We start from the raw sequence: 22,028 nt of genomic DNA, 5'->3' as shown, positions 1-22,028 counted from the left end.
ATGAACGACACTACGTCTCCTGCTGAGCCACGACAACACTCAACTACTGTTGTCCTGATATATTTACTACAGTTACATTCAGAACCATATATATTATGCAATGTGTATTACTATTTACAGTTGCCTGTGTGAAGAGGAGAGAGTTTGATCAGTGTGCTTGTACAGACCAGAAGAGTTGTGTCCAGGCTGGAGAGTTGTGTCCAGGCTGGAGAGTTTTGTCCAGGCTGGAGAGTTTTGTCCAGGCTGGAGAGTTGTGTCCAGGCTGGAGAGTTGTGTCCAGGCTGGAGAGTTGTGTCCAGGCTGGAGAGTTGTGTCCAGGCTGGAGAGTTGTGTCCAGACTGGAGAGTTGTGTCCAGACTGGAGAGTTGTGTCCAGGCTGGAGAGTTTTGTCCAGACTGGAGAGTTGTGTCCAGGGTGGAGAGTTGTGTCCAGGCTGGAGAGTTGTGTCCTGGCGGGAGAGTTGTGTCCAGGCTGGAGAGTTGTGTCCAGGGTGGAGAGTTGTGTCCAGGCTGGAGAGTTGTGTCCAGGCTGGAGAGTTGTGTCCAGGCTGGAGAGTTGTGTCCAGACTGGAGAGTTGTGTCCAGGCTGGAGAGTTGTGTCCAGGCTGGAGAGTTGTGTCCAGGCTGGAGAGTTGTGTCCAGGCTGGAGAGTTGTGTCCAGGCTGGAGAGTTGTGTCCAGGCTGGAGAGTTGTGTCCAGGCTGGAGAGTTTTGTCCAGGCTGGAGAGTTTTGTCCAGACTGGAGAGTTGTGTCCTGGCTGGAGAGTTTTGTCCAGGCTGGAGAGTTGTGTCCAGGCTGGAGAGTTTTGTCCAGGTTGGAGAGTTTTGTCCAGGCTGGAGAGTTTTGTCCAGGCTGGAGAGTTGTGTCCCGGCTGGAGAGTTGTGTCCCGGCTGGAGAGTTGTGTCCCGGCTGGAGAGTTGTGTCCTGGCTGGAGAGTTGTGTCCAGGCTGGAGAGTTTTGTCCAGGCTGGAGAGTTGTGTCCAGGTTGGAGAGTTGTGTCCCGGCTGGAGAGTTGTGTCCAGGCTGGAGAGTTGTGTCCCGGCTGGAGAGTTGTGTCCCGGCTGGAGAGTTGTGTCCAGGCTGGAGAGTTGTGTCCAGGCTGGAGAGTTGTGTCCCGGCTGGAGAGTTTTGTCCGGCTGGAGAGTTTTGTCCAGGCTGGAGAGTTTTGTCCAGGCTGGAGAGTTGTGTCCAGGCTGGAGAGTTGTGTCCCGGCTGGAGAGTTGTGTCCCGGCTGGAGAGTTGTGTCCAGGCTGGAGAGTTGTGTCCCGGCTGGAGAGTTTTGTCCAGGCTGGAGAGTTTTGTCCAGGCTGGAGAGTTGTGTCCAAGCTGGAGAGTTGTGTCCAGGCTGGAGAGTTGTGTCCCGGCTGGAGAGTTTTGTCCAGGCTGGAGAGTTGTGTCCCGGCTGGAGAGTTGTGTCCAAGCTGGAGAGTTTTGTCCAGGCTGGAGAGTTGTGTCCAGGCTGGAGAGTTGTGTCCAGGCTGGAGAGTTGTGTCCCGGCTGGAGAGTTTTGTCCAGGCTGGAGAGTTTTGTCCAGGCTGGAGAGTTGTGTCCCGGCTGGAGAGTTTTGTCCAGGCTGGAGAGTTTTGTCCAGGCTGGAGAGTTTTGTCCAGGCTGGAGAGTTTTGTCCAGGCTGGAGAGTTGTGTCCAGGCTGGAGAGTTGTGTCCAGGCTGGAGAGTTGTGTCCAGGCTGGAGAGTTGTGTCCTGGCTGGAGAGTTGTGTCCTGGCTGGAGAGTTGTGTCCAGGCTGGAGAGTTGTGTCCAGGCTGGAGAGTTGTGTCCAGGCTGGAGAGTTGTGTCCAGGCTGGAGAGTTGTGTCCAGGCTGGAGAGTTGTGTCCAGGCTGGAGAGTTGTGTCCTGGCTGGAGAGTTGTGTCCTGGCTGGAGAGTTGTGTCCTGGCTGGAGAGTTGTGTCCTGGCTGGAGAGTTGTGTCCAGGCTGGAGAGTTGTGTCCAGGCTGGAGAGTTGTGTCCAGGCTGGAGAGTTGTGTCCTGGCTGGAGAGTTGTGTCCAGGCTGGAGAGTTGTGTCCAGGCTGGAGAGTTGTGTCCTGGCTGGAGAGTTGTGTTCAGGCTGGAGAGTTGTGTCCTGGCTGGAGAGTTGTGTCCAGGCAGGAGAGTTGTGTCCTGGCTGGAGAGTTGTGTCCTGGCTGGAGAGTTGTGTCCAGGCTGGAGAGTTGTGTCCAGGCTGGAGAGTTGTGTCCAGACTGGAGAGTTGTGTCCAGGCTGGAGAGTTGTGTCCAGGCTGGAGAGTTGTGTCCTGGCTGGAGAGTTGTGTCCAGGCTGGAGAGTTGTGTCCAGGCTGGAGAGTTGTGTCCAGGCTGGAGAGTTGTGTCCTGGCTGGAGAGTTGTGTCCTGGCTGGAGAGTTGTGTCCAGGCTGGAGAGTTGTGTCCAGGCTGGAGAGTTGTGTCCAGGCTGGAGAGTTGTGTCCCGGCTGGAGAGTTGTGTCCTGGCTGGAGAGTTGTGTCCAGGCTGGAGAGTTGTGTCCAGGCTGGAGAGTTGTGTCCCGGCTGGAGAGTTGTGTCCTGGCTGGAGAGTTGTGTCCAGACTGGAGAGTTGTGTCCAGGCTGGAGAGTTGTGTCCAGGCTGGAGAGTTGTGTCCTGGCTGGAGAGTTGTGTCCAGGCTGGAGAGTTGTGTCCAGGCTGCAGAGTTGTGTCCCGGCTGGAGAGTTGTGTCCTGGCTGGAGAGTTGTGTCCTGGCTGGAGAGTTGTGTCCAGACTGGAGAGTTGTGTCCTGGCTGGAGAGTTGTGTCCAGGCTGGAGAGTTGTGTCCTGGCTGGAGAGTTGTGTCCAGACTGGAGAGTTGTGTCCAGGCTGGAGAGTTGTGTCCAGGCTGGAGTGTTGTGTCCTGGCTGGAGAGTTGTGTCCAGGCTGGAGAGTTGTGTCCCGGCTGGAGAGTTGTGTCCTGGCTGGAGAGTTGTGTCCTGGCTGGAGAGTTGTGTCCAGACTGGAGAGTTGTGTCCAGGCTGGAGAGTTGTGTCCAGGCTGGAGAGTTGTGTCCTGGCTGGAGAGTTGTGTCCAGGCTGGAGAGTTGTGTCCCGGCTGGAGAGTTGTGTCCTGGCTGGAGAGTTGTGTCCTGGCTGGAGAGTTGTGTCCAGACTGGAGAGTTGTGTCCAGGCTGGAGAGTTGTGTCCAGGCTGGAGAGTTGTGTCCTGGCTGGAGAGTTGTGTCCAGGCTGGAGAGTTGTGTCCCGGCTGGAGAGTTTTGTCCAGGCTGGAGAGTTGTGTCCAGGCTGGAGAGTTGTGTCCTGGCTGGAGAGTTGTGTCCAGACTGGAGAATTGTGTCCAGGCTGGAGAGTTGTGTCCAGGCTGGAGAGTTGTGTCCAGACTGGAGAGTTGTGTCCAGACTGGAGAGTTGTGTCCAGACTCTTCTTCTCGCCTTCTGATATATTGTTTTGTTATTATTGATCAGACCAGACAAGTAATTATACTGAAGTCATGTTTAATGCCGTTCACTCACCCCCTTGTCACTCACAGCCACTCCCACACCCCCTTGTCACTCACAGCCACTCCCACACCTGCTTGTCACTCACAGCCACTCCCACACCTGCTTGTCACTCACAGCCACTCCCACACCTGCTTGTCACTCACAGCCACTCCCACACCTGCTTGTCACTCACAGCCACTCCCACACCTGCTTGTCACTCACAGCCACTCCCACACCTGCTTGTCACTCACAGCCACTCCCACACCTGCTTGTCACTCACAGCCACTCCCACACCTGCACTCACCCCCTTGTCACTCACAAACACTCCCACACCTGCACTCACCCCCTTGTCACTCACAAACACTCCTACACGTGCACCATCCCTTGTCAGTCACAACCACTCCCACACCTACACCATCCCTTGTCACTCACAATCACTCCCACACAATGATCACAGTGACACTAGAATGATCGGCTTCAGATATATGGAGGCTTTTGTTCATCTTGGTGCACAAGGAGAGATTACTCTTGAGAGCTTATCCCTCCGCTAAGTATAGCGCTCCACCTCTTCCGCTAATTATAGCACTGCAAACAGCTACGCTTGGTAGAGTGCTTTAATTAGCGCTAGTATGAGCGCTAATTTCGATGTTAATTGTTTAATTACAAATAAAGACTATTAAACTTCAGTGGACACAATTTCTCAGCAAATACGCACAGTGTGTAGCAGTATGCTGACCAGAGGAGTCACTATCATATACTTTATCCAAGTTTAGCACACACTTCTGGACTGATATTTTATGCTCAGCAACTGTTAGGAATGAGTTTGATAAGTGTTTGTTGATATATATGCTACAGTGAAGTTTACTCGTGACACGTAGGGCAGCAAACCTTCTACTGGTTATTAGAATACTCAACAGATCTTGCTATGTAAGTTATGTCAATTTCAATGTATTGCAGTGCAGTTATTAAATGATGTTTAGTCTGGGTTAGTAGATTTGAGTGATCAACACGCTCCTTCTCTTTCTCTCACACTCACACACCTTCTGAACTGCCAAAAAACCATTCATACAATACCACACAGGAGGTTCCTATACAAGCTCGAAGAGACAGAAACGCACTATCATGAGTAAGGAATTACCTGACAGGTGTCATAGAGTGACAGTGAGGAGCGAGGAGGCGGACTGGCATAGAGTAACAAGCGGGGTGCCTCAAGGATCGGTGTTGGGACTCCTGCTATTCCTCATATATGTAAATAACTTGACTGTAGAAGCGGAGTCTTATATGTCAATGTTTGCAGACGATGCGAAGCTAATGACGGTTGAGACAGATGAAGATTGTTAAATTATGCAAGATGACTTGAACTAGCTGCAGAGCTGATCAGAGAAATGGCTGCTAGAGTTCAACAACACCAAATGTAAGGTGATGGGAATGAGATCAGCAGCCAGGAGACCGAAAGGCCAATTACATGACGAAGGGGAACAAATGATGAAGGGAAACTACCTTCCTATATCGACTAGAGAAAATGACCTGGGGGTAGATATACCCCAGGTCATTTATATAGCCGCATACTCTATGCTAGCAAAAGTCAGAGCATCCTTCAGGAACTTGAATGAGAAGCCTTTTATATCAGTGTATAGCGCCTATGTGAGGCCAGTCTTAGAGTACGCCGTCCCATCGTGGAGCCCCCATAATAAACACATAAGGAAGCTCGAAAGAGAGCAGATGTTTGCAACGAGACTCGTCCATGAGCTGCGAGGTAAGAGGTATGAAGAAAGACAGAGGGAACTAAACCTGATGACGTTAGAGAAAGAGGAGGAAAAGAGTGAACAGGATAGACGTAAAAGACATTTAGAGGGATTGACAGTGTGGAAAAAGATGAAATATTTACAATAAATACTAATTGAACAATGGGTACAGTTGGAAGCTTAAGATTCAGATTTGTCACAGAGATGTTAGAAAGTTTTATTTAACGTAAGGGTAGTGAGGAAATGGAATGACCTAAAGGAGCAGGTTGTAGCGGCAAGCTCAATCCACAACATTAAAAAATTAGATATGATAGGGAAATAGGTCAGGAGTCATTGCATTATACAACCGACAGCTAGAAAGGCGCAGTCCAACAGCTAGAGCTCGACCCTGTAGGCACAAATGGATGAGTACACAGCGTTGCTTTATACTAGAGACATGTCCACGTTCCGGGAAGTGTTCCAGTGACTTGTTACAATGGCTTCACAGCTGAACTATTGACCAGGCCCAAGCAAGTGTTGATCTGTACTAACATTGTCTGTCGTACACGTTGACGCTTGAATGCGCATCAGGAAGTGTACAGTCGGATTGGCGTCTAACTGACTTCAAGCATGCAGGGGATCGAATCCCAAGTATAGCTCAGAAAAATCCGTTTTCGCCTTGCATAAAGATTGGCCAGTAATTGCAATCAACCTCCTCCTCCCCACATTATTTGTTAACTTGGATGCACAGCCATCTTCTAAAATATCGGTTTTCTGACGTTTTCCTTGTGTTCTTTTAGTTTACTCATAAACTCACGTATAAACTTACATACCCCTTCTTTTTCTGGTATTCTATTATGTCCTGCTATCCTCAGTGCTTTGTCCTCGTAAGTAAGGGGAGACATGATAACCACCTACAAAAATCTCAGGGGAATTGACAGGGTGGTCAAGGACAAAATCTTCAGCACGGGTGGGACACGAACAAGGAGACTCAGGTGAAACTTAGTACCCAGATGAGCCACAGAGACGTTAGAAAAATTTTTTCAGTGTCAGAGTAATTAATAAATGGGATGCAATAGGAAGTGATGTGGTGAAGGCTGACTCCATACACAGTTTCAAATATAAGTATGATTCAAATATAGGTATGAGAGAAGGAAGATGAGGAGGTGGTATAGCTCTGCTGATAAGAAGAGGCTGCAGTTTGACGAGATGGTTATACAGGACTGTGAAGATTTCAGTGACTATTTAACAGGTACCATAGCAATTGGAGGACACAAAATTATTGTAGTAGTCATATATAACCCCCCACCAAACGACAGAAGACCCAGACAGGAATATGATAGAAACAACATGGCCACCATCAATATAATAGAGCAGCTTCACAGGCTAGCAGGAACGGATTCAGACTACTAATCGTAGGAAACTTCAACCATGGGAAGATAGATTGGGAGAACAGAGACCAACATGGAACGCCGGACACATGGAGAGCTAAGCTGCTGGATGTGGCAACAAGAAACGTTCTAAGCCAACACATCAAGGGACCGACAAGAATGAGATGAGAGGATGAACCAGATATGGTTGATCTGATATTTACCCTAAATAAATCGGATGTAAGGGAAGTTAAGTTGGAAGCCCCCCTTGGGAATGAGTGATCACAGTGTATTGATCTTTGAATACCTGGTAGAGCTAGGAATTATCTCCCCCAAAACAGAACTGGGAAATAAAAAGCTGGCTTATCGAAAGGGAAATTATGAAATGAGAAGATTCATAAGGGATATACCATGGGACACAGAACTCAGAACTAAGTCCGTACAAGACATGATGGACTATGTCACCCAAAAGTGTCAGGAGGCAAGAAGGGCCTACCACTACCACTGGGAAGAACAGCTAGGAAATGCAAACCTGAACCAGTGCCTGGAAAAAATAAGCTCAGTAGCCATAGAAATATGTTCAAACCGCATACCCCTAAGAAAAAAGAGAAAGAGATGCAGATTGGAACGGGAACGTCGTTCCCTATAAAGGCGAAGAAAACGAATCGCGGAACAACTTGAGAGTCGCACCCTATCTCAAGAACGGCGAAGAAGGTTAGGTAGAGAAATAGAAACAATTAAACTCAAGCTACAAGAATCATACAAAACCCAGGAGAGGCAAAGAGAGCAAAAGGCCATCAGTGAAATAGAAAGAAATCCGAAATATTTTTTCTCCTATGCAAAATCAAGATCAAAAACCACATCTAGTATCGGGCCCCTGCGAAAGGGAGATGGAACTTTCACCGATGACAACAAAGAAATGAGCGAGTTACTGAGGAAGCAGTACGACTCTGTTTTCAGCGAGCCATTAAATGCACTAAAGATTGATAACCCAAATGAATTTTTCATGGATATGATACCAACATCAAATCATATATCAGACGTCGCCCTATCCCCACTAGATTTTGAAGAAGCCATAAACAGTATGCCTATGCACTCTGCACCAGGCCCGGATTCTTGGAACTCCATATTCATCAAGAACTGTAAAAAACCACTATCGCAGGCCCTTCACATTCTGTGGAGACAAAACCTAGATACTGGCGTTATCCCTGACATACTAAAAACAGCAGAGATAGCACCACTCCATAAAGGAGGAAATAAAGCAGAGGCAAAAAATTACAGACCGATAGCACTAACATCGCACATCATAAAAAAGTTTGAGAGAGTGCTAAGAAGTAAGATCACAAAATACATGGAATCACAGCATCTCCATAGCCCCGGACAACATGGTTTCAGAACAGGGCGCTCTTGCCTGTCACAGTTGCTGGACCACTATGATATGGCATTAGATGCTATGGAAGACAAACAAAACGCTGATGTAATTTACACAGATTTCGCAAAAGCTTTTGATAAATGTGACCATGGTGTTATTGCACATAAAGTGCGTTAAAAAGGAATTACCGGAAAAATAGGCAGATGGATCTACAATTTCCTGACTAACAGAACCCAATGTGTAATAGTCAACAAAATAAAATCCAGCCCATCAACCGTGAAGAGCTCAGTCCCCCAGGGTACTGTGCTTGCTCCAGTACTTTTTCTCATCCTCATATCCGACATAGACCAGAACACAACCTATAGCACTGTATCATCCTTTGCAGATGACACTAGGATTCTCATGAGAGTTGGCAACATAGAGGACACGGCAAACCTCCAATCAGATGTAGATCAGGTCTATCTATGGGCTACAGAAAATAATATGGTGTTTAACGAGGATAAGTTCCAGCTCATGCGCTACGGAAAAATTGAAAATATAAAAACAGAAACCACGTACAAAACTCAGGCAAATCATAACATAGAACGAAAAGGCAATGTAAAGGATCTGGGTGAACTCATGTCGGAAGACCTTACCTTTAAAGAACACAATAAAGTAGCCGTCACAACTGCAAGAAAAAGGACAGGTTGGATAACAAGAACTTTTCACACTAGAGATGCTATACCGATGATGATACTTTTCAAAACGCGTGTGCTCTCTAGAGTGGAGTACTGCTGCACAATGACAGCCCCTTTCAAAGCTGGAGAAATTGCTGACCTAGAGAACGTGCAGAGATCCTTTACTGCTAGAATCCACTCAGTAAAACATCTAAATTACTGGGACCGACTAAAGAGCCTAAATCTGTACTCCCTTGAGCGCAGGCGGGAGAGATACATAATAATTTACACGTGGAAAATAATTGAGGGGCTGGTCCCAAACCTGCACACAGAAATAACACCACATGAGACCAGAAGACATGGCAGGATGTGCAGAATACCCCCGTTGGAAAGCAGAGGTGCAACAGGTACTCTGAGAGAGAACTCTATATCAACATCAGAGGCCCGAGACTGTTCAACACGCTTCCACTACACATAAGGGGCATAACTGGCAAACCCCTCACAGTGTTCAAGAGAGAACTGGATAAGCACCTCCAAAGGATACCTGATCAACCAGGCTGTGACTCATACGTCAGGCTACGAGCAGCCGCGTCTAACAGCCTGGTTGATCAGTCCAGCAACCAGGAGGCCTGGTCGACGAACGGGCCGCGGGGACACTAAGCCCCGGAAGCACCTCAAGGTAGCCTCAAGGTAGGCAGTAAACAGGTTTATCCTGGCCCGACAGGAAAAAAAACGAGACTCTAAAGAAGAATCCGTGGTTTAATAGGGGCATGTATGGAAGCAAAGGAACTGAACAAAAGGGCGTGGAGGAACTTCCGAAATACCAGAACACCAGAAAGCAGAGAGAGATACAAGAGAACCAGGAACGATTATGTTAGTGTGAGAAGAAAAGCTGAGAAAAAGTGTGAAAATTATATAGCTAATACAGCCAAGACCGAACCAAAGCTACTACACAGTCACATCAAGAGGAAAACAACAGTGAAGGAACAGGTGATAAAACTTAGAACGGGTGAGGACAGGTACACAGAGAATGACAAAGAGGTGTGTGAAGAACTCAACAAGAGGTTCCTGGAGGTCTTCAAAATAGAACAAGGAGAGGTCACTGTGCTAGGAGAGGTGACATTAACCCGGTGGCCTTGGAAGGGTTCGAAATTAGAAGAGATTAGGTCAAGAGGCATCTGTTGGCTCAGGACTTTAGAAATGCTGTTGGCCTGGATGGAATCTCACCATGGGTATTGAAAGAGTGTGCAGGAGCACTTTGCTTGCCACTCTCCATAGTGTATAGTAGGTCACTGTAGACGGGAATCCTACCAGAAGTATGGAAGACGACTAATGTAGTCCCAATATACAAAAAGGGTAACAGACAAGAGGCACTGAATTGCAGGCCAGTGTCTTAATTAATCTTGTATACCATGCAAGGTGATGGAGAAGATCGTGAGAAAAAAAACAGTAATACATCTGGAGAGAAGGGATTTCGTGACAACCCATCAACATGGGTTCAGGGAGGTTATCTTGAGATGATTTCGAGGTTTTTTTTTAGTGTCCCCGCGGCCCGGTCCTCGACCAGGCCTCCGCCCCCAGGAAGCAGCCCGTGACAGCTGACTAACACCCAGGTACCTATTTTACTGCTAGGTAACAGGGGCATAGGGTGAAAGAAACTCTGCCCAATGTTTCTCGCCGGCGCCTGGGATCGAACCCAGGACCAGAGGATCACAAGTCCAGCGTGCTGTCCGCTCGGCCGACCGGCTCCCTCTCTTACCCTAGGGAGGGTAAAACTTGCCTTATTGGATTAATAAAATTCTACGAACAGGAGACAAAGATTAAGCATGAAAGAGAAGGATGGGCAGACAGCATTTTCTTGGACTATTGGAAAGCTTTTGACACAGTACCCAATAAGAGTCTGGTGCATAAGCTGGAGAAACAGACAGGTGTAACTGGTAGGGTGCTCCAGTGGATAAGGGAGTACCTAAACAATAGGAAACAGAGAGTTACAGTGAGGGGTGAGACCTCAGATTGGTGTGAAGTCACCAGTGGAGTCCCACAGAAATCTGTACTCGAACCTATCCTGTTTCTGATTTACGTAAATGATCTCCCATTGACTCATTCCTCTTAATGTTTGCTGACGATGCCAAAATTATGAGAAGGACTAAGACAGAGGAGGACTGTTTGAGGCTTCAGGAAGACCTGGACAAGCAGCAGGAATGGTCGAACAAATGGTTGTTTGAGTTTAACCCAAGCAAATGTAATGCATTGAAGATAGATATAGGGAGCATGATGCTAGATACAAGATATCATTTGGGAAATGTATTGCGATGAAGATAGATATAGGGTGCTAGAAGCCAGATACAAGGTATCATTTGGGAGATGAAACTCTTCAAGAGTCAGAGAGAAAGACCTGGGAGTCGATATCATGCCAGACCTGTCCCCTGAAGCCCATATCAAGAGGATAATATCAGCGGTATATGCCAGGTTGGCCAACATAAGAACGACTTTTAGAAACTTGTATATGGAATCATTCAGAACTTTGTATACCACATATGTCAGACCAATCCTGGAGTATGCAGCGCCAGCATGGACTCAATATCCAGTCAAGCATAAGACTAAGCTGGAAAAGGTTGAAAGGTTTGCCACCAGACTAGTACCCGAACTGAGGGGTATGAGCTGCGAGGAGAGACTACGAGAATTAAATCTCACGTCCAAAGAAGACAGAAGAGTAAGAGGGAACATGAAAAAAGTAAGAGGAAGCATGGGTACACCACATAAAAGATTATTAAATGAATTGATAGGGTACATAAAGACAGGCATTTTAAAACAAAGGGCACATGCACTAGCGGATTTAGGTGGAAACTGAGTACCCAAATGTACCACAGAGACATTAAAAATATTTTTTTTAGTGTCAGAGTAGTTGACAAATGGAATGCATTAGGAAGTGATGTGGTGGAGGCAGAATCAATACACAGTTTCAAGTGTATATATGATAGAGCCCAATAGGCTCAGGAACCTGTTCATAAGTTGACCAAAGAGCCAGAGGTGGGAACAAAGAGCCAGAGCTCAACCCCCACAAGCACAACTAGGTGAATACACAGCGGCAAAGCCCTTGATTGGTTAAGAAATTACTTAACGAGCAGGAGGCAGAGAGTAATGGTAAGGGGAGAGAAATCAGACTGGCAAACCGTAAAGAGTGGAGTACCTGAAGGATCGGTGCTGGAACCAGTTCTATTTCTAATATATGTTGTGACGATAATCTGTAATACAGTAGTGGCTATTCTGGCTGGTGTTGTGCCAATCGCACAACGGTGTGAGAGCTGCGGGTAAAAACCAATAGAACAAAAAACTTCAAACATTTAATATAACAAATATTTATTTATTAATACAAAATAATGATAAACAAAACCCCTTAGACACTTCGCTTTACACATAATTATGAAGAGAAATCTTAAATACAGGTGAGTTTTTACATTAATCAAAAGGGGAGCAATAACTTTATACAAAAGCGGTGCGCATCTACTGTCACCTGGGGAGGCGAGAGTAGAAGGTACTCCTGAGAGCACGAAGTTAATTCTGATGACTGGACGCCAGTGAAGTTATCTTGAGATGATTTTAGGGCTTTAGTGTCCCCGCGGGCCAGTCCTCAACAGGCCTCCACCCCCAGGAACCAGCCCGTGACAGCTGACTTATTCCCAGATGCCTATTTACTGCGAGGTAAAAAGAAGCATCAGGGTGAAAGAAACTCTGCCCATTGTTTCTCGCCGGCGCCCAAAATCGAACTCGGGACCACAGGATAACGCGTCCAGTGTTCTGTCTGCTCAGCCCCTTATATATGGGCCAGGCCGTCATATTGATTGTTGCCGCCGAAGGCGGCTAGTTTATTGTGCACCCCATACTCATCCTGTGAGCGGTAGCGCAAAAGAGGGCACAAAAGGTCTTTATCAGACCTCATCTTAGATTATTACATAAACAATTTCTTCAATCCTTCACACCTTATAGATACAATGTCAGCTAGTTACAGAGAAAGTGCTATTACAAGAGCTACATATTTACAGTAAGTCATCATACATTAATGGTAGGTTTTATCGTTAATACATAATAGTTTGGCCAATGGGGATATTACAGTCATAGGGGAGCTTCTGTTTATTATTAGTCCTCACAATGCACTACTTGTTTCTGAATCTCATATGTCGTTCATCTACTGGAAGCAAAATGTGGGAACAGTGCAAGGATTTCAGGTAATTTATCCCTGGTAATAAGATAGGTTGCCATATCATACAGAGTGAGCTTAGACTTATCTCTAAAAGGTTCAATTTTACAACAATCCAAGATATAGTGTTCGAGTGTGTGTCCCTGCCTATGTCCACACACTTTACACTTTACTTCATCTAGATCCCTATACAAGCCGAACTGCTAGAGATACTTGTAGCCAAGTCTTATACGAGCTGTGACAACACCTGTTAGTCTACTGACTTTGTTACTTGCCCCATACACATGTTTTACTTCACACATTACATTGTGATGAACAATGGGCCTACTAGTTCCAGTTTGCACTGTTCTACTTTCTTCAAATCCATCTAGGAGTTCTCGTCTAATGACACTTTTAAGGGACCTATTTGATAACTCAAGATTCCATTCAATACTGTCTTTATTTACTGCAGCCTTAGCAAGGGCGTCAACTTTGTCATGTTCCTGCATGCCAATGTGAGAAGGAATCCACAACATTTTTATATTTACCCTCTTGCTAAGTATTCTTACATATCTACGTCTAGCTTCCAAGACAAGCACGTTATTACTTGATTGCAAACTGTTTATTGCTCGTAGTGAGGATAGGGAGTCAGAAATAATTAAGCTGTCTACTTCAGTGTTGTCAATAATTTCGAGTGCTACCAGTATCGCTACCAACTCGGCCTGCATTGTGGACGCCCAGTTACTAATTCGGATATTTCTTTGAATTATTCTGCCATCGGGCTGATGAGCAATAACAGCACTTCCTGTCCTCCCTGTAGCTGTGTTGAGTGATCCGTCGGTGTATATGGTCTGTGCAATGTTGTTTTCAGCTTGTATATTGTGAATGTGCTCTATGGTGCTTAATTTAGCAGCAAGCTGAGCATGAGGGTTGCTTGTGATTAGTTTCTTGGTGGGGTATGCAGGGGTCAGGATGTCAAAAGGTACTATCTGCCAGGGTGGAAGGAAGTGCTGTACTCTTTCATCTGTATATACATCGTACAGTCCCATCATTATAATATGAGTGGCAGTTCTTTGAATCCATTTAGACTCGCTAGTTCCATTTCGTATGTGTTCTAACAGTGCAACTGACACAATGTTGTTTTTGTTATCACGCAGCAGCTTTAGTCCCATCATAAGATTAATTTCAAATATTCTATCTCGAATGCTAAGTATATTTAATTCTTTCCGCATGTTGAGAACTTTGGTAGTTATAGGAGAGCCAAGTATAATTCTGAGTGCTTCATTTTGCATTTTTTTCCAGTCTATCAATACTTTTGCCATTCTGCAGGACCAAAGCTGGTGCATGATAGTCTATCAGATACCTTATATACGCTAAATATATCATTCTTGCTATTCTAATATTAACACCATATTTCGGGCTGTACCCCACTACAGTTCTGAGAGCCTTGAGTCTGTCTCTACATTGTTGATGTAACTTATTGACTGCAGTTGAGGTACAAGGGACAGAGACTCCAAGGTATTTGAAAGAAGAGACATAGTCTATTGGTATGTTGTCTATCTTAAGTTTTCGCGGTCCTCTTTTGCGGTTGCCAATTTGTCTGTTAAATACCTTAGTTTTAGCAGCGTTGATTACAAGACCAAGGCTCTCACAAGCTGTATGTATACAATTTAAGACTGTTTGCATTTCGCGGTGGGTTTTAGTATGCACATGGATGTCATCTGCATAGCTGATAGTGATGTTTGCCGGACTAGTTGGGATTGATTTTAGTAAAGCATTAATTAGAACATTAAACAAGGTAGGACTAAGTACTCCTCCTTGTGGGGTGACTAGTTGCATTACTTTAGTTTCACTCTTGTAGCCTTGGAACAGTGCAGAGGACTTCCGGTTGGTAAGATAGCCTCGTATCCATTGTAATAAATGTCCCCCTATATCCATTCTCGCTAATTCATACATAATCACTTCCCCATTAGCAATATCAAAGGCATTTTTTAAATCAAGAAATGTTGTGTACTTGTGCCTTTTATCTCCATGAACAGTAAGAAAGGTTGTGATACAGTTGTGTACACTTTTACCATGTGTGAAACCATTGATATCAGGTGACATGTGCTCTTTAACTCTATACAATAATCTATTAAGCACCATTCTCTCAAAGGTTTTGCACATGCAACTGGTCAGTGAGATGGGACGGAAAGCATCAGGTTGGCCACGCTTTGGTACAGGTACCGTAAGACTGGTGGTCCATGATACAGGCAACTGCCCAGTGACAAGCTGGCATTAAACAATTCTAATAATGGGTTACCGGGTACACGATGTAGGATTCTTAGAATATCATAGGTGATACCGTCCTCACCAGGAGCAGTGCTCCTACCCCTGGAGAGGGCTGCATCCAATTCATAATCTGTATATGGAACATCACATTCATCATGTTGCTTGCTCAACATGAAATTTATGAGAGCATTTCTGTCTGTGGACCTCTCCCGCAATTTCTCCCTAGTGCTAGCTGGTAACATTCCAAGGCTGGAAACCTGAGCCCATTTTGCAATTAACTGATTGGCTTTCTGTAGCGGGTTTGGGTGTGAAACTTGTCTACTATTTTTACCAATAATTTTGTTTATGCCTTTCCAGGCTTTGCCCAGGGGAGTATGCAGGTTAAGTCCACTAACAAAACCCTCCCATTTATTTTGTCTCAGTTCAGTCATTCTCTCCCTTGCCGCTGCAAGCGCGGCCTGAAACAGTTTTAACATTTGAGGAGTTCTAAGGTTCTTATATGCTTTACCTGTCTGTCTAGCAATTGATTTAAGCTCTTTCAGTTTAGCATCATCATAGTACTGGTTGTGTCTGACCTGTTTACCAGTACTTCTTTTTGTTTGGCGTAACTCACTATTTTTGATGGCCTCATAGGTATTATTTATGAGGTCATCATAAAACTGTTGTACATTCTCAGGCTCATAATTGTTATACCAATGTTCTATGCTGTCTATAAAGAATTTTTCTTGCTCTTTCCTTACTGTTAGCCTGCGTCTACTCAGCTTAGTGCCAGGTAGGTCAACATTAGCCACGTGTATGTTAGCTGTTATGGCTAAATGGTCAGACATTAAGTCATCCATAATATCAGTCTCATGAGTTGTGTATGACAGGTTAAAGCCAATGCACCTATCTAGGACTCCTCCATATATTTGCGTTGGTTGATTCTTACTGATAATTTGAACATCATCATATGCATCGAGAAGTGCCAACAATCTTCTCCCGTTGGTGTTTGTAAGTTGATCCCCTAATTGTTTGTGTTTAGCATTTAAATCCCCAATTAATATTGTAGAATCAGTATGTGCAAAACTAGGTAGGTCAGTATACTGGAAGAGGGCAGTAGGTGCATAGGCATTCAAAACATTAAGTGTAGAGTTACCAACGTGTACCCGGATACCATGATATTGAAACCCCTCTCGTTGTTGGGCGGGAAGTGGCTCATGCGGCAGGGATTTTTTAACATACATAAGACACGTATTTTTTGATCTGGGATTATAACACTGATAACTAGGCAAATTCTGCGGGGTTTTACCTGCGGGAGTTAGGGTTTCCTGGAGGCAGACAATATCTATGTCTTCAGTCATAACCTTATGATGGAGATCTGAATACCGTTTTCTAAGAGAAGCAATATTCCAACTGAGTATCTTGATGACACTGTACTTGTTTTTATGAGATTCAGAGGCCGCCATTGTTCTTTTGTACTTTATCAGTCTGCAGTTTCAGGAAAGCAAGTATGTCTACATACCGGTTGTAGTGCTTTATTACAGCTTCTTTTTCCTCTTCAGTCAGCACATCACCTGTCACCATTTCTTTAAATGTGTCACGGCGGAACCATCTGGGATGTGGCGTGCGCGGCCCGAGGCGGGCATCCACGTCCAGTTGAACTTCGTCACTATCACTACAAGCGTCACTGGTTTCACTTTGTTCTTTATCACAATCACTTTCAACATTTCCACTACTGTATTCCTTCAAACAGAGTTTATTAGACCCGGTATCAACATCTTGATCGTCATCACCATTAAAGTTCTCACCCTCAGTGTCACTACGTTCATCATCAGGATCAGTTGCGCCATAATACTCATCGACAGCACTATGCGTTTCTACGTGGAATAGTTTACCTCTGTTCATAGCGCACTGCGTTGATGAGGCTGGGGTGTGGGGAGCCGTGGTGGGAGAGCCCAGCTGGTGTGAGGGCTGGGACACCCCATGCTGGGGTCTCCCCTGGGGTACTGGCCGCATGGGAGCACATGGTGGCACCCCAGGTTGGCGTGGCCTGCCTTCAGTTATTAATACTCTCACAGTTTCCTGAAGAGTGGTTATCATCGTCTTTTGGTGCATGATTTCCTTATTTTGTTCGGTTATCTGCTTGGTCAGGTTTTCCACAATTTTGTTTTGTTTTTCTACTGTATGCATAAGCTCACTAATTTTCTGTGCCTGATCCAGGCCCCCCGACCAACATGAATTGGTAGGGCCTACAACTGTGTCACTCGAGCTACTAGCCGTGGCGTTGCAGTGGTTGGGTAAGGGAGGAGAGTGTGACGGAGTGACCGGTGGGGGCACAGCAGATGAGCCAGGGTGGTTACTGGCGCCCCCAGCTGTTGTACCCCTGGCAGCCCGTCTCGGCGGGAGTGAGGTACAGTCCCCATGCCAGGCGGGAACTCCCTCCACGTGACAGTTTGCACACCTCAGTTTTAGTGCACCACCCTTTTTAGCATCACACACAGACGTTGCATGCTTTCCGGCACAGTGGCCACACCGCTCATCATTCCAACAGTTCCTTGCAACATGATTCCACCGTTGGCACTTGTATCACCTGCGCCTGGGAGGGGTGTAAATCTTCATTGTTAGTTGCCGATAAGCACATGGAACAGTAAATCTTTCCGGCGGAGTCTCTTCGCTGGTCCAGTTGGCGAGAATAGTCTCTCTGCCCTTAGTTCTTTTCGCATTGAAAATATATTCATGCTGCTCTACCAGTTTGTGATCCTGGTAGAGGTCCAGACCAAAAATGATGACAGGTGTCCTAGATGGCACGAATCCTGGAAAAGCCAGCAGTAAAACAAGTCGTTAGCGTCCTGCGAGACAGCAGGTGTCCAGGTGTCTCGGGTACTAGAGGGTGGGAGGGGGTGGTGTCTGTCTAGACTCTGCATACGGTTTGAGCACGTATTGTTGTTGTCATTGTTGTTGAAACATGCAGATACGTCGGTGAATTGGCGGTAGAGGGAACTGGCAGGATCTACTGCCTAAGCATGACATTACCGTAACAATGTGAATTACATGTCTACAGTATTCGATTCCTATACGTCGATGTTCGTAGATGACGCGAAATTAATGAGACGAGTTGTAACAGATGAGGATTGTAGGATCCTCCAAGAGGACTTGAACAAGCTGCAGAGATGGTCAGAGAAATGGCTACTGGACTTCAACATGAGCATGTTTAAAATTATGGAAATAAGAGTAGTTTGACAGGAGACCAAAGGGACAGTGAACAGCAACTATCTACCTGTGACGATTCGAGAAAGAGATTTGGAAGTGGATGTAACATCAAATCTAACTCCTGAGGCACATGTAAATCCGATACTGACAGCAGCGTACTCTACGTTTGGAAAAGTTAGAACGTCCTTCCGAAAATTAAGTAAGGATTCGTTTAAAGCAATTTACACTGTGAGACCTATCTTATGAGTATGTAACACCGTCATGGAGTCCCCGCCTGAAAAAACACATTACGAAACTGGAAAGGGTTCAGAAATTTGGGACGAGGCTCATCCCAGAGTTACGAAGATGGGATATGAGGAGCAACAGAAGGAATTTAACCTGACGACGCCAGAAAAAAGGAGGGAGAAGGGAGATATAATTGAGCGCTATAAAATATATATACGATTGACAGAATGGAAATAGACGAAATGTTCACAAGGAATGCCTACAGAACAAGGAAACATAGGTGGAAGCTGGAAACTCAGATGAGTCATTGAGATGTTAGAAAGTGTTCTTTTAGTGTGATAGTAGTGGGGAAATGGAATTAACTAGGAGCAGGTTGTCGAAGCAAATACTCTTCATATTTTTAAAACTAGATATGATATGGAAATAGGACAGGAGTCGTTGCTATAAACAAATGGCGGCTAGGAAGGCGGGACCCAGGAGCAAATGCTCGATCCTGCAGGCACAAATAGGTGAGTGTGAAGGTGAGTCCACGCAATATCCTGCACAAGAGACCACCATTGAGGCAAAAGAAGCATGCTGGTGTAGAGGAAAAATCCTGGAGTGGCTGAAGGAATTTCCCTAAGGAAGGAAGAAAAGGCAACAGTAAGAGTGGAGAGAAGTAAAGAGTAGAGTGCCACAAGGGTCGGTGCTGGGGCTTATCCTGTTTTTAATATATATATCAATGATCAGACAGAGGAAATTGGCTCCATTATTTCTATGTTTGCAGATCATGCAAAACTAACGAGAAGACTCCGGATGGATAAAGATATTGATACATTGCAAATAAATTAATATGGACATATTAAGGTCATAAAGCCTGCAACTGGCCAATTTACACTAAAAAAACTTAATAACTTGTCCAAAATTGAGAACCGATGACCATCTGACTGTTGTCAGATTTATGATCTCTCTTGATGAGACAAGGCAAGGTATTCTGGTTATATAACAGCGTTTCTGTAGTGAATGGATACACCCTATAGTGTTTATCTTGGATTAAGATGATCAGGTGGTGGTACGCGACCACACGTGGTGAACCTCACTCTATACTCATATTTGGATAAAGGTATCAGTAATTTGTTATGATTAATGGTTCAATACCTCCCTGAATATCTTAGAGAGCTATCACTTAGGATTAAGATTGCTTGTGCAATATAGTCGTGCTGAAAATCTCAAGTACCCTCACCAGACGAGTTCTCTTTGTTTGATATACCGCCGAGGGCGGTTACTCTCCCGGGCGGCGCCTCCCTCACTCCCAGTGACGGTGCAGACAATGAATACTGATTAATTTATTTTTATTGTCTAGACAGATTATCGATATAAAGTGAAATTATAAGATAAATATGAATGGGATTTAATAATTATAGGTAGTACTTATGGTACAAATTGATTTTTTATTATGGATTTGAAATAACCATCACTGGAAGTCAAACCATGTTCCAATTATATTTTAATTAAGACAACTTCTTGTCGAAGCTTCTAGATCCTTGAAGATACATGAATAAAGTCACGTAGGCATTCCTAGTCCTAATGGCGGACATGGCCATTGTGGTGTCGTCATGGATGTAGGATCGAATTGTTGTGTGATGCAAGATAATGGATCTGATATTGTTCTGATGTAGGACATGTATCTTAGATTGCAATATTGATACAGTGGGTGATATTTTTCACAACAAACACCTCACTGTTTCTTACACCTGACGCTATGCTTTTCATAGTAGTAAATAAGTTCCCGCGAATTAGACAGCTGTTGTGAGTTGAATCCTGGGAATAGACAGTAGATAGGATAGAGAAACTTGGTGGGAAGCCAAATATTCCCTTAGACCACCATTGTTTGGAAAGGTGGAGGTGAAAGAGCTAACAGTGCGATTCACAGGTACAAACAGGTGAATATTTATGCACATCACTCCCGCACATTCACAAACCCACCTTATTTCCATGGAGACTTCAACAGATTCTATGTACAGTAAATATTATTAACCTACTAGTTGTTTATTTAACCTAAGCTGGTTAAATAGATAATAAACCGAAAAATGAATGTTGAGAGATAGATGCATCGACTAGGAGGATAAGTAACTAGTGAGTCACATCGTTAACAGGGATTATGTTCCATGTTTACAGACGACACAATGGGGAATGGAACCCGGACGAGAAAGACAGCGTTAGCTGAGCGCACAAGACTTGTGTGTATGCATGTGGATGGAAGCTCAGCGCGAGTGATCGCCCGGACCACCGGCACCAGCGTGTCCACGGTGTACAGGTGGATCAGGAGGTGGAAGAAGGAGGGTAATGTCAACACAAAATATCGAAGAACATGCCAAAATATTAATCGAAAAAGCAACTTTGATTTATCATTCGTTCTTGACGTTCCTGAAACAGCAAATTTCAGAGTGACTCCTCACAACGGATGTGTGTCAAGGGAAACATCAGGTGATGCCCAACAAGAAATATATTACAAAACGCTATGGCATTCCTACCACATGGCGATGCGTGCCATTTATTACAAATATCAATATTAATATACAAATGTGAAGGATAATTATTAGGCCCGTAAATTTGTACAATTATTTGGAAGAATTTAAATTTATGTTCTAAAAGGGTAAAAAAAGAGAATCATTATTATATTTGAAAAATTATATACTATACTATTGTTTATAAATATCAAATGCTGAAATTATAAATATCAAATATATATATATATATATATATATATATATATATATATATATATATATATATATATATATATATATATATATATATATATATATATATATATTTAACACGCCATTGCTCGGCTTGCAGCAGTAGCAGCCCCCACATGCAGGGGATTTCCTGTTAGCAACCCCAATGTCGGTAACTGGCAGACGTCTCACAGCAAACGTGCCTTGAATTGCTGTGGCCCTCCGCCTTGCTGCCCCAATCCACACCAAATTTAAGTGTATTTGCAGCGAGGTGGTGGCCGTCAGGTACGGCCACCATGGCTTACTTTGCCAAAGCACAGGGGAATGTCACTCGAGGCACAGTGATGTTAGCGACATCACCAAAAAGAGCCTCACCACAGCTAGATGCCTAGATGAAATAGAGCCCCATTACCTAACTCCCCATAACTCTGATGCTCGTATTGGTCGCCCAGATGGTATCACAGTGAACCCCTGGAAGAATGGCAAGCAGCTGGCATGGGACTACAAATGCGTATCAACCCTGGCTAACACCTACATTGACTTCAGTGTTACACAACTGGGTGGTGCTGCCACTCACAGGGATTCAGCCAAATCTCATAAGTGCAGAGAACTAAAATACCACTATAATTTTGTCCCCATTGCTTCTGAGACTCGGCGCCTGGGGTAAGAGTGCCACCAGTTTTTTTAAGGAACTTGGTTCTAGGCTAATTGAAACAACAAGGGACCCTAGAGCTGCCAGCTTCCATTTCCAGCGCCTCAGCTTGGCGATACAGAGAGGAAAATGCACACTGTATTCAGGGTTCCTGCCTGCCATCTGAGGAGCTGAAGGAGCTCGACAACTTGTGTTAATCATCTTTGTACCATTTATGATACTCCTAATAACATATATGGTACAAGTAACCAAG

General features: G+C 44.8%; 1 protein-coding gene across 1 annotated transcript in view; it reads left to right on the top strand.

Moving 5' to 3' along the window:
* The window catches only part of LOC123759557 (uncharacterized), a 215,154-nt gene that overhangs the window by 2,119 nt on the left and 191,007 nt on the right, over positions 1 to 22,028 (top strand). The gene's annotated exons all lie outside the window — the stretch shown is intronic.

Source organism: Procambarus clarkii, chromosome 32 (genome assembly GCF_040958095.1).
Source record: "Procambarus clarkii isolate CNS0578487 chromosome 32, FALCON_Pclarkii_2.0, whole genome shotgun sequence".
NCBI lineage: Eukaryota > Metazoa > Arthropoda > Malacostraca > Decapoda > Cambaridae > Procambarus > Procambarus clarkii.
The sequence above is the reverse complement of the archived record's forward strand: the minus strand, read 5'-3'. Positions and strand labels throughout refer to the sequence as shown.